We start from the raw sequence: 18,550 nt of genomic DNA on the forward strand, positions 1-18,550 counted from the left end.
AATAGAATTATGACAAATCTGACAAATAGAAAATTGATCACTTGCGACCAGAGATAATTTTTAAGAACAAATATAGGGCAAGCAATAAAACTTGCAATCATATTTAGTTCTTATTTAAAATATTTGTTATTTTTCTGTAACAGTAAAAATATTATCATTAATTGTATTTTTCTTACGAAATACTTTTTGTATTTTTTAGTTTTTCTATTAAATTTGCAACTTTCTATTTTTCTTAATATTGATCAAAGAAAGTTGAATCATATACATTACAACTTGGTATATCACCGTTCTAATTCTGAGTTAAAAGGATTTTTATATTTCATGTCTGAATATTTTGAATAAATTAAGGTTTTTTCTTCACCCACCTCCTAACCTTCTTGCCCACCCCAGGTGAATTTACCACAATACCCCTTGTTTCGGAAGTTTATTTCTGAAACGGTACTTTTTTTTGGAAAAAAGGTGTTTTCGGAAATGAACTTCCGAAAACGTGTTTTTTTTAATATAAAATATTGATTTCGGATATGCATCTCCGAAATAAAGTCACTTTTCAGAAAATGTGGTGTTTCGGAAGTTCATCTCCGAGCGCACCCCCTTGGAGGAATTCGGAAATGCACTTCCGAAAATAGGTCTGGACAGAAGAAAATGAACAATTCGCTTTATTTAATCGGGTGAAAATTACAATGATAATATTACATAAAATTAAAGTTACATATTGTTAAACACGGGTAGGTGGGGATGAGAGAGTGGTGGGGAGAAAAAAAGGCTTCCAAATTTCAAAAGGTTTATTTATTATTTTAATAAAAATACGTACAACTGAAAGTAACAAATGACGGAGGAGGTGTAACCGGAGCCGAAACATATGACGGAGGAGGTGGATGTCCGGAGGAAGAAGACCCGGAGGTACGTCCACCGCGAGACAAAGGAGCCAATCAATGTAAGCTATAATTTATCATTATCATCAGGGGACGTCATTACAAAAAATTGGAAAAAAAATCTTATTATTTTTAATCTTGATTTTTTAGAAATGACGTCCCCAGATGATAATCATAAACTATAGCTTACATTGATTGGCTACTTTGTCTCGTGGTGGACGTATCTCCAGTTCTACTTCCTCCAGACATCCACCTCATCAGTCATATGTTCCGACCCCGGTTACCACTTTCAAAAACTAACATGATAAATCCAATACAAATACACTGTGCGATACAATCCGAAATCAGAACAAAACAAAACAAAAACATGTTATTCTGCCCGACGAGCGTTACAAAATACACATCAAACAAAAAAAAACACGTTATTCTTCCCGACGAGCGAACTCCTCCGAATGAAGATAATTATACCAATCCTCATCCCACTCAGTCTCAGAACCATCAGCGTTGATCACGACTCTCACGCCTGAAGACTGAGCTTGAGCATCCGGGCCCCGGGTCCCCTGGGAACGAGAAGTAGAGCCGGTCGAAACCTTCTTCTTCTCCTTCACCTCCTTCACCTCTTTCACCTCTTTCTTTGAAGAATCCTTTCTTCCCTTAGCGCCCTCTCTAGAAGACATGTTCCTGTAAACAATTGAAATCGATTAATATGCGAGACAAAATAAAAAACAAAAAAATTTGAACTTCTGATATATTTCGGAAGTTCATTTCCGAAAACTGGGATGGAGGTGTTTTCGGAAATGAACTTCCGAAACACCCCTGCGATGCAATTTCCTGCAACTTCCATGGCAGACCCCTAAATCAACCTTCAAACCAAATCAAAATGCTTCTAAACAACCTAAATACTACTAACAACCTAGCCATATATCATTTATGCAATTAAAACCCTAAATAACATGCATTTGAATAATAGATCTAAAAATTTCAAAACTTACAAAGTGTTAGGATTGAGGGCTTTTGAATGTTGTTTAACAGTGTGATTGGAGCCTTGATGCAGCTTTGGAATTCTGTTTGCACAAATTTTCGCCTCTGCCACTTTTTGTTTTGATTTAGGGTAAATGATTGGGGGAGGGGGAGTGTTTTGATAAATCTGCAGAAATCGCAGTATTTCGGAAGTGAACTTCCGAAATAATTGTTTCGGAAATGAACTTCCGAAGTAAGTCAATTTTTTTAAAAAACACGCTTTCGAAAATGAACTTCCGAAACAGGGGTAGTTTTGGTTTTTCGCAGGAGGTGACCACCCATAGAGAGGTGGGTAAAGAAATTTTCTAAATTAACTCTAGTGGATTTTGAATATGTGAAAAACTAAAAAAAAAAAATAGTACATTTATATTGAATAATTCCATGTCTTTGTAGTGTCACGTTGTCACCACAACAAGCCCCGTGGGGGATTAATAAAATCTAACACAGATCATATACCATCCACCTGTCTAGGAACCTCATTTTAATTATTTATCAACAAAAGTGCATGGTTCGATTAGCCCTAAATAAAAAACATTAGTAGTTAAACACGTCCTCCTAACGTACGAGGACATCATGATTCTCTTGGTTTCTTGCTTATGAGATCAATTTCTTGGTAATTAGATTGTAGTATTCTGTTTGATGATTTGATTGGCAAAATGGATGAGGCTATAGGGAACATATTCTTGTTTTTGTGTCAAGCTCATATCAATGCACTTAAAAAGTCCCTCTATTATAGCCTCTTGTACATACATGTTAGGGTCTTGTTTCCAATAGAAACGTAGTGGGATTCTAACCAGAAATGACACCAATGTTAGTTAGACACGTGATTGTCATAAAGTGGCAACAATCTTTAGCTAGCAAACCCCCACACACACGTACATATCTTCTTCCATATGAACATAATTGGTTACTTTATTTGTGCTGCATAATGTTGGTTTGAGGGGTCTCTTAAAAGTTGAAACATGATTGAAAAAAATGTAGGGTTTAATGGTTTATTATCTATTTTATTTTTGATATAGGAAATAATACATATTCATATAAATATTTATAGAAGAGAAATATATAGTATTTCATATAAAATATCAACAGATAAACAATAAAATGTAATACCAAAGATTTGTATGAAAAATTAGAAACTATTAAAATTATTAAAAATGTGATTAGATTGAAGATATTAAAATTGATAAACGAAGTTCATAATCATAATGGAATTCATAAACTAGGTTTTGTAGCTCCACTAATTTTAACTAAGGGTTAAATGTGTTGGAGGATTAAGATTTAAATATAAGTGAAGGAAAATAACTAATATAGTAATTAATGTAATAATATTTGACTAAAAAGAGGATAACTAAAATTATATTTAATTACTTACTAATAAAAATAAGTTTTTGATTAATTTGTTTCCGACTCGTGTATCTTTAATTAATAAAATCATGTTTTGTTGGAACAGATATGCGAATACAGCTCAGAGTAGAGAAAACACACAAAAGTTATATTCATACAATTAAGTTAAATTGCTTATGTTTGCAGCTATAGTTCGTCTTATTAATTCAGCCTAAACTACACACTTTAAAATTTCAATGTTACAAGCATATATAACAATACTAATGATTCAGATTATAATAATACTTCTAAATCGTATTCAGCCCCGCCCTTGCCCACTTGATATTATCTATGAGTCAAATTTGACATGTTTGATATATGAATCTCATTCATATATGTAATTTTTTTTATCTATCCATAAATGTGTGTCGACTTTTGATTTTCGTGACATTGATAATAGTATTAAATTACTAATGATGTTTAGCAACAAATCACTTCTATATAAGTGACAAAAATGACATGTAATGGGATATAATTTTTACGAAATAATGATTACATACATAATAAGAATTGGTGCAAGTCTTTTAGACCTATACCTAATGTCAATGATTTCTGACTTTTATTTATATATATATATATATATATATATATATATATATATATATATATATATATTTTATTGTTTGAGAATCGAGTATATTTAATAACAATAAATAAGTTTAATATCTGATATTTATTTATCTCAGCATGACTATCTATTTTACTGTCATACTCAACCAATAGACACATAAATATTACTCATGACCAAATTGGTCACCTAAGCTTCTCTACATGACTTTCACTACCCAGTCAACCAACTTTACAATTGTCTTGTATCGACAATATTTGATAATAATAATAAAGTGATCAACTCCTCATATAGGAACTATAGTGATTTCAAGTTAAAAGATGACATACACTCTTATTACTATATAAAAATAAGATATAACACTTATCATGATATCAGGTCCCTTATCCTTGACATTTGTTCTAAGGAAGATAGGAAAACTGCGTGGAGAGTTGCGATTATATTGGAAGGATTATGTAAGAATAGGAATGACTTTGTTTGGCACAACGAAAAGGAAGATGCATCTAAGCTTGTTGGGTAGCCTTCCATAAGTGGCAATATTGGTTTCTAGCTTAAAATCTTCGGGAAACGCATTCAGATAACGGAGATTTGGTTACTTGGAATCCGCCTTCTATTGGTTGTTTCAAATGTAATGTGGATGCTGCCTTTAATCAGCGTGTCGGGACTACGAATCGAGGTTGGTGTATTCGTAACGATCATGGTAACTTTATTGCTGCAGGTACTGCTTGAGATAGTTGCACTTTTTCCGTGTTGGAGGCGGAGGCCTTAGCTATTAAGGAAGCTATCCAAGCAGCCTCTAATCTTCATAACCAGCCAGTGATTTTTGAAAGTGATTCTCAACATGTGGTCAAAGCCATTAGTTCCAATTCGATTGGTAATTTGGAGTTTATTTCAATTATAAAATCGATTAAGTTGTTGTTACTAGAGTTTCCTAAGTTTGAGGTTAAGTTTATAAAACGTCAAGTGAATATGGTTGCCCATACCTTAGCTAAGGGGCCAATTTTTGGACTCGACGCTGTATGTTTGATGAGATTCCTCCTTATATCATTTCATATTTGATTAATGAAAGCAGTTAAGTTTGTTTCTGTAAAAAAAAAAAAACACTTATATAACACCTTATATAGTATTTTCTTGGTGAGTCAATACACTATAAATATTACCTTAATATTTAAACCTTTAATGACTCGACATCTAGTATCGATAACATATTTTCTTGGTGCAAATTTTTTAAACTTATATTTGATGTCAATGGATTCTAACTTTTATTTATATATATTTTATTGTTTGAGAATCGAGTATATTTAATAATAATAAATAAGTTTAATATCGATAAAATTTGAAATATGATGATCAATATACTCAAATAATAATCTCCAAGTGTTATTGTGTCTTGGCAAGTAATATTTGACGCGGACCAATTTTGAAACAATGAAATAAACATGTCCAAATTTGAATCGTAATGAATAATGACATAAGCTTTAAGAACTTCTTTTTATAAAGTCCAGTCATATATTAAGAATTGCATTATCTTTATCAAATTATCATGGATATAAACTGTCATTCACTAACAAGCGACATTGAAAAGGATGTGTGTTCTATATTTATGAGCTAAGGAAAACAGGGTACTGACCATAGCATGAGTAGCCAAACCTTTTTGACAAAAATGGTGTGAACATCAACTCAAGAGTGGGATTAGGTGCAAAACTTTGAAGTTATAGCTCCATAATGTTTACCTTATCCGCCACTACGAAAGGAACTGAGTGGGACAATTAGGAATTTAAATCGTAAACGTTAAATCCGGGATTTAAGTCATGAAACATATATGGTGTCAATTGTTTGAGTGTTAGGTCAAAAGTGTACACAAATGAAGTAGATATGTTGGGATAAAGAGAGTAATCAAATTTATCCATTTTTTTTTTAATTCTATCTGCTCGAATTCAAGATTATTTAAGTACATTTCTTTGAGAATAAGCTAGACTAAGAGGATTTTATCCAAGAAATCATATATTCGACATGGCTAGTCAAGGTCATGATGATCTATAAGAACAACGACAAGTGGAAGATATGCACAAAATACACCGATCATAACAAAGCATGTATCGAATACATCTATCCATTATCAAACATAGATATGTTGGTAGATGGAAAGTCGGGGGTGCAAGTGTTGGAGAGTCCGGAGAAGTCGGGAGCACCAACAGTGCTAATGTTCTAAGACCATATATAGGAGAGGTAAGACATTAGGTAAATGAGTCATCTTTCTTATAAATTCAACATTTCACCCATTCATAGGCGATGTGAGACTTTAATCTCTCACATTTGTACCAAACTTTCTCCCCCACAAGTGTGAGTCTCCCACATCCTATAACAGGATCCAACACCGAACTCAGCTCTCGCTCCCCAGCAGCCGAACCACGATTCTGATAGCACTGTTGGGAAGTCTAGAGAAGTCGGGAGCATCAACAAGGCTAATGCTCTAGGACCACAAGAGAGGGAGACGTCACATCTCAACCCAAAAACCTTAAGGTGTTTGGTAAATAGATCCATTCTCTCTTATAAATCAAACATTCTACCCATTCATAGGCAATGTGAGACTTTCCCCACTCATACTTGCACCCAACATTCTCCCTCACAAGTGTGAGTCCCCTAAATCCTATAACAGGATCCAACACCGAATCTAGCTCCAGCTCCCCCATCAAATTGAACCATTCTCTAATACCATTGTTGGGGGTCCAGAAAATTTGGGAGCACCAATTGTTAATGAGGGTGTGTGGCCCTGAGTGCTTAACATATATAACAAGTTTTGACGATGGCAAAGAAAATTAAAAAAAAAAAATCAATCATGAATATAGTAAAAGATTGAAGTTATCAAAAAGAGAAGCTAAAGAAGTTTTGGAGTTAAAGAGCAAAGATAGTCAAATACAAAGATCAACATCAATGAAACTGAAGTTGTAAAATCTCTAATGATCATGTGCTTTTGATTATTTTTTTGTTGCTTTGGATCAATAATGTGTAATTAAGAAAGAGTAAATCTCAAGGTACTAAGGCAATTTGCATGCGAGCGCGCGCACACATACACATACACATCTGTGTTTCTCAATATCACCCAACTGTGTTTACAATTGAAGGTTTTGTTTGTGTTCTGGCTTTGATATTTTTCATATCTTTACACACCCAGTGACATGCTCGTGTTGTATATATAAATACTACTTGGTTGTGTTCTCTATTGTTCCTCCAAAATTCATGTATTTTTTTACTCAGTTTGGGTATGGCCATTTTCATTTTGAACTCAGACTTACAATTATTTGTCGTTTTTCTTGAAATAGCTTATGTTTTATATTTTTTTTTGCTGAAAACTGAAAATACATAAAATGTAGTAAAAAGATCATAACACTAAACCAATTATAGCATGTTTTCATAGAAATAAAAGACTAAATAATGATTATTTAATATGTCTTTAAGGTGCAAAGAAAAAACCATAGTTAGGAATTACATAAGAAAATGAGTGTCATCTCTATTCCCCTAACATATTTATCAAACTTCACAATTGATAAGTGCATACTTTACTTAAAAATTACGTTTGATTTCAAGCACTTATTCATTTACTTAAACAAGAAGTAACCATAAATCTTCGAATTTGTGTACATTTTAAGATTGTTCAGAATTTCTAAAATTTATTCGAAAATATCATGGTTTTTATGTGCTAGGTATGAAGGATTGAAAGCTAGCATTAAGTATCAAAGAGCAATGCATTGAAATGTAAGGGAACAAAACTATCAAGGAATTCACTAAAAAATTAACTTTTAATTAGAAAATTTGAGGCAAAAGCGACCAAAAAAACATGTCAATTTTACTATTCCAAGAATCCTTTATCTATCAAATGTAAGGAGAATAAAAAACATTTATTAGTGCTAAAGAAAGTCCAATTCGCTGGTCATCCATTCCTTATCTAACGAGATTAATGTAGAGGCTCAGGGTATCAACTTCACTGATCTTTTTATTTTTACACCATTTTCATATCAGTTAGACATTGAGAGACAATAAGATTAATGTTTTAACAATGAAGAAGTGTTGAAGCAGTTCAATGTGGATACCTGTAGAAGTTTGAGAGATCGTTCTTAATGTTCTTTTATATTATTTGTTTCTTATGTACTACTATCATGACAATGCATAACTAACTCTCTCCTGTTGGGGTTAAATTTATATATTTGTATTATGATGTATTAATTTTTATCAAACTATTATACATGTTTTATTTATTCATTCGAATTGGTGATTATTATAGTGTATGATCAATTATAACTTGATATTTGGATTTAAATTTTCATTGAGAAATATTCTTTAAATATATATCCAGACTATTCACTTGTTAAATAGTAATCTCTATAGATATATTTAGATTTAACATTCATAGGTATCGTTGATACATAATGCAATTATATTGGTTGTTTGGCTTAGAGATGATCGATTAAGTAATATGATTGATCTTGCAAAATTATTAAGTAATATAATTATGTTGAAAGCTAAAGAAATGCCAAAGAGATTTTGGGGAGAAGTAGTTTAGGCAGCCATGTACATACTTAATAGATGTCCAATCAAGAAGATAGTTGGCATGACACATTATGAGGCTTGGAAAAGACAAAATCTAAATATTAATTATCTTAGAGTATTTGGATCAATGTGTTTCAGGAATGTACCTGAGAAATTAAGGAAAAAGCTAGATGATAGAAGTCAGGCGATGGTGCTCATAGGTAATCATTCAACTGGTGCATACAAGCTGTACTCATCCAATGATAATAAACTAGTGATCATTAGAGATGTTTTGGTGGACAAAAGAAAATGGTGGTACTGAACCCAGTTCGATATGAGCAAGAGACAATTCCAACCGTGCTTGAAGAAGACTAGCAAGATGAAGCCACAACCACTCGAAATGAAGAACCACTTGAGCAGAAAGTTAGATGATCTGCTAGAACAAGAACTGAGTCGACAAGGCTAGCTAGATATGAGAGATTTCCAGATCAAGCAATTAATGCATATGGTGATCTCATAGAAGAAGCAATGATGATGGCTGAATCACAACCAATTAATTTGGATCAAGCCATGAATGACTCGAATTATTTGGTAGTCATGAAAGAAAAACTCTGGGAAATCAAGAAGAACAAGACCTATGAGCTTGTCAAAAGATCAAGCAAGAAGCCAATTAATTTGAAGTGGGTATATAAGTTAAAACGAAGACCAAACAATGAAATTGCCAAGCATAAGGCAAGACTAGTTTCAAGAAGCTTTATACAAAAACTTAGTACTAATTTTTATGAAGTCTATGCACCTCTTGCAAGGCCATAGACAAGCAAAATTATGGTCTCGACTGCATCATAAAAAGGATGGAAGATACACCAATTAGATATAAAGTCAACATTTCTCAATAAACCATTAGAAAAAGAGGTCTATGTCACTTAACCACCAGGGTTCAAAACCAAATGGCAAAAGTAGAAGGTGTACATATTGAGGAAGGCTATATATGGATTGAAGCAAGCCCCGAGAGTTTGGAATAAGAGAATAGATAGCTTCCTAATCAAAGTAGGTTTCGGGTTGTTGAGCAGATTCATGGAGAAACCCCAAGAATGTCATCTCATTGCCGTCAATAAAGTGCTAAGATAAATCAAAGGTACGATTAACCATGTTTTGTTGGTGCCAAGGAAGAAGATTATCACTACAGATGCAGAGGTACATGGTTACACTGATTCAGATTTTAATGGAGATCAATATGAGAAAAAGAGTATTGTTGACTACATATTCCTGATAGGAGGCGCTCTAATCTGTTAGAGCTCAAGAAAGCAAATCATTGTCACAGTGTGAATCTGAGTATGTGGCGGCAACATATGCAACATGTCAAGCAGTATGGATAGAGATGCTGATGGAAAAGCTCAAGATCATGGAACCTGAGAAAATAAAGTTGTTTGTAGATGACAATTTATCTATCGACCTAGCCAATCATCCTATGTGTCATGGTCGAAGTAAAAACATAGAGAGGAGTTATCATTTTCTCAGGGATCAAGTAAATAAAAGGAAGCTTGAACTTGAATATTGCAAGTCAGAACTGCAGCTAGTTGACATACTCACAAAGTCTCTAAAGAAAGTCAGGTTTGATGATTTGAAGAGAAACATCAAAATGAGAAGTCTTGAAAGCATGAATTAGAGGGTGTATTAGAAGTTAATAATTCAGTGTCTCAAGTCTGTGTTTGACTATGGTGTGTTCGACCTACTCGAACTAAGCTGAGTAGAGTTAATTTTATTTGACTGAGTCGAATACATCATATAGTTGTTGTGTCGAAGTGTAACTTGTATGTTTTAGATTTAGATTGCCTATAAATAGGCATAAATAGGCATATTATGTTGTAAATACGGACAACAACTTCACTTAATAAAATTCATTTTGATTGCCTATTGATGTTGTGAAGATTACCCCACATAATTAGACGATCCACCCAATAAATTTATATTAAAACTATTAGTTTAATTTGGTTGGATTTAGTTTGGTGTTTATGGTTACTATCGAACAAAATGCTATTTGATGATAGGGTAGCTTATGGTGGGGGGATTTTTCTCATATTCAAATAGTGACGCGGGATAGTTTTGAAATAAAAAAAAAAGCTATTTTGACACCAATTTTTACATCAATACCATATTTTATTGTTCACAAATACAGTGAACAGTAAAATATTATAATAGTAAATAATTTTTTTTTTAAAATAACTTTTTTTAGAGTAAAGAATATCAATATAAAATTGTGTGATTAACCAACTTCGTAACTTCATTTATCAACAATTTATATTTCATTAACCAGTTTTATTTTACTATTAAAATCTAATTTTAATATCAGAGCGTTTATTAATTAACTTCATAATTTTATTAACCAATATTTTACATTTTATTAACCAACTTTATTTTATTACTAAAAACTATTTTTAATATTTGGACGTTTATTAACTAACTTCATAACTTTATTAACCAACATTTTACTTTTTATCAATCAATTTTATTTATAACTAAAAATTATTTTTAATATCGGAGTGTTTATTAACCAACTTCACTATTTTATTAACCAACTTTTTAAATTTTATTAATCAGCTTTTGTTTACCACTAAAAATTTTATTATTTATTATGAGTATTGTTCACGAGTAACGTAAATCTGTTCATAGTAAACAGGAGCTGAGTGTAAATATTTATTATCATTTTTGGTGTCGAGGTAATAGTGCTCTTTTGAAATATAGGAGAAATGTGTCTCTTTTCTTGTATGTGACACATTATCTTATAATCTCCTAAATTTTATTTTATTTTATTTTTTAATTAAAAAAAGAGAGAGAAATACGACTTCTCTATTTTATAATAAAGATATTTCTTATCAAAACAATTATGATAAATTATATAGATGTTCCTTTCTTAACATTAAACTCTTTCACTCATTACAAATATCAAACCAATTTAATAATTCATTCTTGTAGTATGGGCTCAAGAGTTTTATTGATTAAAAATTTAAAACATCAGTTCTTATACTATTAAAATGAAATTTATATTATTATTATTAGTGGTATATATTTCAAATATGTCTTTTTGTATATTCAAATAAATAACTTCAATATCATCACAACATACGAAATATAATCAAATAATATAAAGTAAAACCTAAAAGAGAGTACATCATGCAAGTTGGCCTAACATATAAACCTAAAAACTGGCCACTACATGATTTTCTATGGACGATAACGACAAACACAATTGCGTAAATCTAAAGGTATATGAGTGAAAAGGTGAAAAGTATAAATTGAATATTTTAATACTATTTTCCTTTTCTCTATTAAAATAGTTTGCTTACCCTCATGAGGCCTCTAAAGTCTAAAGTTTGATCGACTATATCATCATGCAAAAGGTTGAAGTAGAGAATGATTTTCATAATAGGCTATACTTGAGACAAATCTTCATTATGAAAATTCTATGATAGTGATTGATAATATCATGAGAATCATGAAAACAGCAAGACATAAGATGTGATTAGTTGATGCCAAAATGTTTTTAATCATGCTTATATGGACTTATAAAATGTTCTTGTCATAAACTTCTAGGAACTAAATCATTAATTTCTCACACCACTCTTTTAATAGTAGTTTCATAATCACAATTTCAACTTGAATAATTGAGATGTCGTAGATTTGAATTCAAAATTTAATATATTAATTTGATTTATAACCATCAAATGATTCCAGTCTCTTTGAGATTGTAGTTGAGGAGAATTGAACGGTGGTCCTTCATATCAAGTTCGGCGTTAATCACCATTAAACCAACTAACGATTGATAAATTTACATATTTTTAATTAATTTAGGATTGAACTAATAAGATTGCTATAAATCATGTTATTACAATTAGGAGTGAGAATATCTTATGTCTGACCAGACCAGACTTTATAATATTTGAGTTTGACATACGATAAATTTTTAAAATTTGAGTATAATTTAATGTAAGTTTTTTTAGTTTGATCTATCTTTTTAAAAGTCTAGTCTAATATTAAAGTTTAATTAATTTTTTCACATTAAATCTTTTAAATAGTTTATTTTTTACTATATAAATAGACTACAAAATCTTTTATATATTATTTGACATATATTCTAATAGCTATGTATATATAAGTTGATATATTAAGATTCGTATGTTTTTTAATAGCATAAATTTAACCTATTTAATTAAATAAATTTTTTGAAAATTTAAATCTAATTTTTTATTAAATAGATCAAATCAAACCAAATTTAAATAAATCAAACTATAAATATCTCAAAATCCACATGACATACTCTCGGAGAAATCCTTGCATAGACACGACCCTAAATCCATGTTCTTAGGAACAACCAATAAGAAGAGAGTAATTTTTAAATTTATTTTAATTTTAATTTTGTTTTTATTTGAATTCATGGGGTAGTTAAGATTATGAATGAGAGAGAAAATTCAGTATTTATTTTTTAATTAATTAAAATTTTGTGATTGATTATATGTAAAACAATTTTTTAGATATGTGTCCACCTAAGAATTTTCCCCTACTCTCGTCTCTAATTACAACACAGAATCTAAACATTTCTTATATTCCTTAATCATAAGGTTTTTAGTGAATCCCTACCAACTTTAGACAAAGAAGAAAAGGAATACTCTTTGATCAAACCCAAAATCCAATTAGCATCAAAATTATGAATTTATTCTAATTCTTGGGTCCCACTGTCCCATGCAGTGATTGTTTGAAAATTTTGAATGGTCCTGAAGCAAATGGGAATTTGGGAGGTTCTTTTCCTTAGCATTTTAATGGATTGGAATAGAAATTAAAAAGGATATTTTTCCTTTTTCCTTTTATATTTTTAGCTTTATTAGTACAAGTTGGTTTTAAGTCGCTTCAATTAACCCTACATATATATAAATATATCTCTATCAAGATTTATTGGTTTGAGCATAAGAAAAACAAAAAACAAAATCCCAACTTTTTGTTGTCCCTCATGGATGTAACATAAATTAAGCACGTTCACTGCTTCTCCTAAACTCTTGCCAAGTATCGTGTGAAGATATATTACTTTTGGGGGTCTTTTCTTACGCGTTAATACAGGTATGCTTGTGAGTGCTTTCACACCTAATTAATTTATATGCGACATTATCCACCCAAAATAATATATGAAAACAAATCATAGGTTTTTGGTTTAGGTTAAATTAGGACCATGTTTTAGTTTAAGAATTTTGTGTTCCACTAGTATATAGTATTTCGAGAAAAATTTAGAGGCTGAAAATAATTAGTCGAAAGGATGTAATTTAAATTCAGCATGTGCATTTAATTAGCATTTGAGTTTTATTTAATGGTACTTTGTTGTATAAATACTGAAATTCAATTTCAGTTTGTAAACATATCATTGTATCGAGGAGTTTGAGATTGAAAGTTAATTATAGGTTTGTTACTCTCTCTCTGTGTAAATTATCATCTTCTTCTTGTGAATCAATGAAATTTGTGTGTTAACTCTAATAAATTGATATCCAAAGCTCCAGTTTTGATCTAGGAAAACATGAATATACGTGAGGTGTGTGACTGATTTTGTTCCTCAAATTCACACTGAATTGAAGATCGAAATAGGATTGAATCATATTTTTTGATTCCTAGGGTTCGGGAAACACGAGTGTTTGAAAGATTTGGTTTATTTGCACAAGAACAAAGATGAACGGAGGAAACGCTAGCTTGAACACAAAGCTTCCAGTATTCGACAGAAAGAATTGGAATCGGTGGTCGATTCAGATGCGAGTGTTGTTTGGAGCTCAAGATGTTCTTGATATTGTCAATGACGGTTACACGTCGGTTGCAAAAGACGCAACAAAAGCTCAAAGAAATGCATAGCGTGATACGGGGAAGAATGATTAGAAACATTGTTATATATCCATCATTGTATGGATATGAAGGTGTTTGAGAAGATTGCAGACGCGATGACGACGAAGGTTCTGTGGGATACACTTGTGAGGTAATATAATGGTGACGCATTAGTGAAGAAAGTGAAGTTGCAGTCCCTACACAAGCAATACAAGAATCCCGACATGAAGAATAATAAGAAGGTACCAGATTACATCTCGTGAGTGATTGTGATCACGAATGCGATGAAGACTTGTGGAGAAACGCGCTCTAAACAAGTAATCATTGAAAATGTACTAAGATATCTTACTCCTAAGTTTGATTACATAGTTGTAGCCATAGAGCATTCTAAAGACACTAGAACTATGAGAATTGAAGAACTTCACAGTAGTTTAGAGACACAAGAGTTGCGTCTGACTGAAAGGAGCCCTGAAAGGGAGTCAGAACAGGCTCTGAAAGCTTCTTTTGTCAAGAAGAACAAGAAGCTGTTGAGATTTTATCTCCATATCTTTCTCTATAATGACCTTAGATCAAGGGATTGTGCAGCTGTATGCTTTTATTATTTATCCTTATTTAGAGCTCTCTGATATGGAAATTCTCTCCTAATGTGTAGCTCCATTTTAGTATAAATACAAGTTGTATGTACTCATCTAAATCAATTGAGAGAGTATCAATAATAATATACTTTCTTCTTTCAAGTTGGTATCAGAGCGATACCTATTTTTTTTCCAGTAAACCTAGCCAAATGAGTGAACCAGTAAAAAATAGTGAAAAAAGCGATGAATCATCTGGAATAAAATCAATTCCAGTTGTTGTTCAATCTGAAGGCGTTTTCAATGCTGGAATCGTTCTTGATGAATCAAACTATGATGTTTGGTCACAGTTAATGGAGATGCATATTGCTGAAAGAGAGAAACTCTCTTATATCAGGGGAAAAACGAAGAAACTCGCAGAAACAGATGATGGGTATGAAAAATGGTATGCTGAAAACCAAAAAGTGAAAAGATGGTTATTAATGTCCATGAAACCAGAAATCATGAAGAGGTATTTACGTATACCTACTGCCCATGAAATATGGAGTGCCCTGTCAAAGGCATTCTATGATGGAAGTGATGAATTACAAGTCTTTGCTTTAAACCAAAGGGCTTTTGCTGCTAGACAAAATGGAAGATCTCTATCTGAATACTATGGAGAGCTAATTGAGATATTTCGAGAATTGGATCATCGGGATACAGTGAACATGAAAGATCCCGATGATACAATTGCATATAAAAAATCCATTGATCGGTTGAGAGTCCATATATTTCTTGCAGGGTTAGATGACATCTTTGATCAAGTTCGTGGAGAAATCCTGCGCAAGGATCCAACTCCAGGATTGGAAGAATGTTATGGATTGATTCGGAGAGAAGTTGTACGACATGCTACTCTAAAAAGGAGAAATTAGAGACTCTGAAACTGCTGCAATGATGACTCGAAACCGACAGAAACCAGACAAAAGTGTAGACAAGTGCACTCATTGCGATAAAACTGGACACGTCAAAGGCCGTTGTTTTGAGCTTGTGGGATATCCAGACTGGTGGGATCACAGTCGAGCACCAAAAAAACGGGGCTCGGAGAATGCTTTCGCTGCTGCTGCTGAAACAAATGATAAGGATGTGGGCTTATCATTGGTGACAACAACGAATATTGATGGTAAGGCTTTAAATATCTCTGCACCTGTTATTGATAATTTATGGATAATTGATTCGGGTGCTACAGATCATATGACTTTTGATTCTAAACAGATTTCACATCTTAGACCCTCTTCACAAAAATCTATTTCTACTGCTAATGGTAGTGAGGCCTCAATTGTTGGGGAAGGATCTTTATCTCTCACTAAAAATTTAAATCTTGATTCCGTTCTAGTTGTCCCATCTTTAGATCATAACCTTTTATCTATTTCTCAAATCACATCATCCTTATCTTGTGTTGTTATTTTTTGGCCTAACTATTGTGTTTTTAAGGACATCCGAACAGAGCTTTACGATTGGTTATGGTATTAAGCGGGGGAAGCTGTATTACTTGGACTTGACATCAAAAAGCTGTAACCTGCTATGTCAAGCTTTGAAAGCGGAAAACTCTAAACAAAATAAGAATAAGGCTGAAGTTTGGCTATGGCATCGACGAATGGGTCATGCATCATTTGACTATATCAAAAGATTATTTCCTAGTTTGTTTGAGAATATTGATTCTTCAATTTTTCACTGTGATGTATGTGAACTTGCAAAAAGTCACCGAACTTCATTTCGACTTACTTTGAATAAAAGCCCTCTCCCTTTTATGGTTATTCATTTTGATGTGTGGGGGCCATCTAAAATTCAAACATTAGGTGGCTCACGTTGGTTTGTTACTTTTATTGACGATTGTACGAGAGTGACTTGGTTATGGTTAATGAAGTCGAAAAGCGAAGTAAACTTGTTATTTCAGAAGTTTCATAAAATGATTAAAACTCAATATAATGCACAAATTCAAGTTCTTAGTAGTGACAATGGAGGAGAGTACCAAAGTTCTGAATTGCAACAATTTTTTGAAGGAGAGGGCATTATTAATCAAACCACGTGTTCCAATACACCCCAACAAAATGGGGTTGCTGAACGTAAAAACCGTCATTTGTTAGAGGTTGTTCGTGCTATATTAATAGCGGCGAATATGCCATTATCCTATTGGGGGGAAGCTCTTACGTTTGCAGTATATTCAATTAATCGAACACCGTCACGATCTATTTCCTATCAAACACCTTTGAAAGCTCTTAGTGATGTCACTATTGCACCACCAGTTCCAAATTTGCCGCTTCGTATTTTTGGTTGTGTAGTGTTTGTTCATCTTCATAAACATCAGCGCGGTAAATTAGCTCCTCGAGCTTTACTGATAATCCATCATTTGAAGAAATTGAACTCCTCGCTAATATACCATACCAGTCGTCTACTGAGGATGTACCTATTCTTGATCCTGAATTTCAAAAAAAACAACTCCCAGAGCGTCACAATCGAGGTATTCCTAAATCTAGATATGAACCTGAAATTTCTAGTAAAGTGAAGTATCCTATGAGTCATTATGTTTCAAATCAAAATTTGTCTGAATCAAATAAGTCATTTGCAAATCAATTATCTGTTATATCAATTCCTAACAGTGTGCAGGATGCCTTAGCTAATCCAAAGTGGAAAGCTGCTATGAATGAAGAAATGAATTCATTAGAAAAGAATGAAACATGGGACTTGGTCGATTGCCCAAAAGGAAAGAAACCAGTAGGGTGTCGGTGGGTATACACTGTGAAGTATAAACTAGATGGTGAAATTGAACGTTTTAAAGCAAGATTGGTAGCAAAAGGATATACTCAAGCCTATGGGATTGACTACACTGAGACATTTGCACCAGTAGCTAAAATCAATACTGTTCGAGTGTTGTTGTCCTTAGCTGCAAATTTGGACTGGCCCCTACAACAATTTGATGTAAAAAATGCCTTTCTACATGGAGAACTTTTAGAAGAAGTTTATATGGACCTTCCGCCTGGGTGTAACAAGTTAGAAAGACATGCCCAAAAAGTGTGTAAATTGAAGAAGTCATTATATGGACTGAAGCAATCTCCAAGAGCATGGTTTGGAAGATTTACAAAATCCATGATAACTTTTGGATACGTCCAAAGCAACTCAGATCATACTTTGTTTTTAAAGAAACAACAAGGTAAGATTACAGCCCTTATCATATATGTAGATGACATGGTGGTTACCGAAAATGATCCAGAAGAACGGAAAGCACTGCAAGAGTACTTGTCTAGAGAATTTGAAATGAAAGATCTTGGTTCCTTGAAGTATTTTCTCGGGATTGAAGTCTTTAGATCCAAGAAAGGTATTTTCTTATCTCAAAGAAAATATGCATTGGACTTGTTGCAGGAAACTAGTATGTCAGCATGTCAACCAGCTGCTTCACCAATGGAGGAAGGCTTGAAGTTACACAATATAACAGATCAAGTTTCATGTGATAAAGGAAGGTACCAAAGGCTTGTGGGCAAATTAATGTATTTGGCTCACACAAGACCAGACCTTGCCTATGAATTAAGTATTGTTAGTCAATTTATGCATAATCCTTGTGAACAACATATGAATGCTGTCATGCATATATTGAGGTATTTAAAATCTGCTCCTGGGAAGGGGATTTTGTTCACTAAAAATAAAAAACATGAAGACATAGACGTTTATACAGATGCTGATTGGGCTGGAGCGTTGGATGATAGACGGTCAACATCAGGCTA

The 18,550-nt window shown here is 32.6% G+C and overlaps 1 long non-coding RNA gene across 1 annotated transcript; it reads right to left on the bottom strand.

The window, feature by feature from the left end:
* Window positions 1-1,038: 1,038 nt before the first annotated feature.
* LOC131641142 (uncharacterized) lies at window positions 1,039-9,946 on the bottom strand. The gene is made up of 3 exons (XR_009295436.1): window positions 8,538-9,946; window positions 1,865-4,927; window positions 1,039-1,553 (listed from the first exon to the last, which is right to left on the bottom strand). It is a non-coding gene; the product is annotated as an uncharacterized LOC131641142 (long non-coding RNA).
* Window positions 9,947-18,550: the final 8,604 nt, after the last annotated feature.

Source organism: Vicia villosa, unplaced genomic scaffold (assembly GCF_029867415.1).
Source record: "Vicia villosa cultivar HV-30 ecotype Madison, WI unplaced genomic scaffold, Vvil1.0 ctg.003522F_1_1, whole genome shotgun sequence".
Taxonomy (NCBI): Eukaryota; Viridiplantae; Streptophyta; class Magnoliopsida; order Fabales; family Fabaceae; genus Vicia; species Vicia villosa.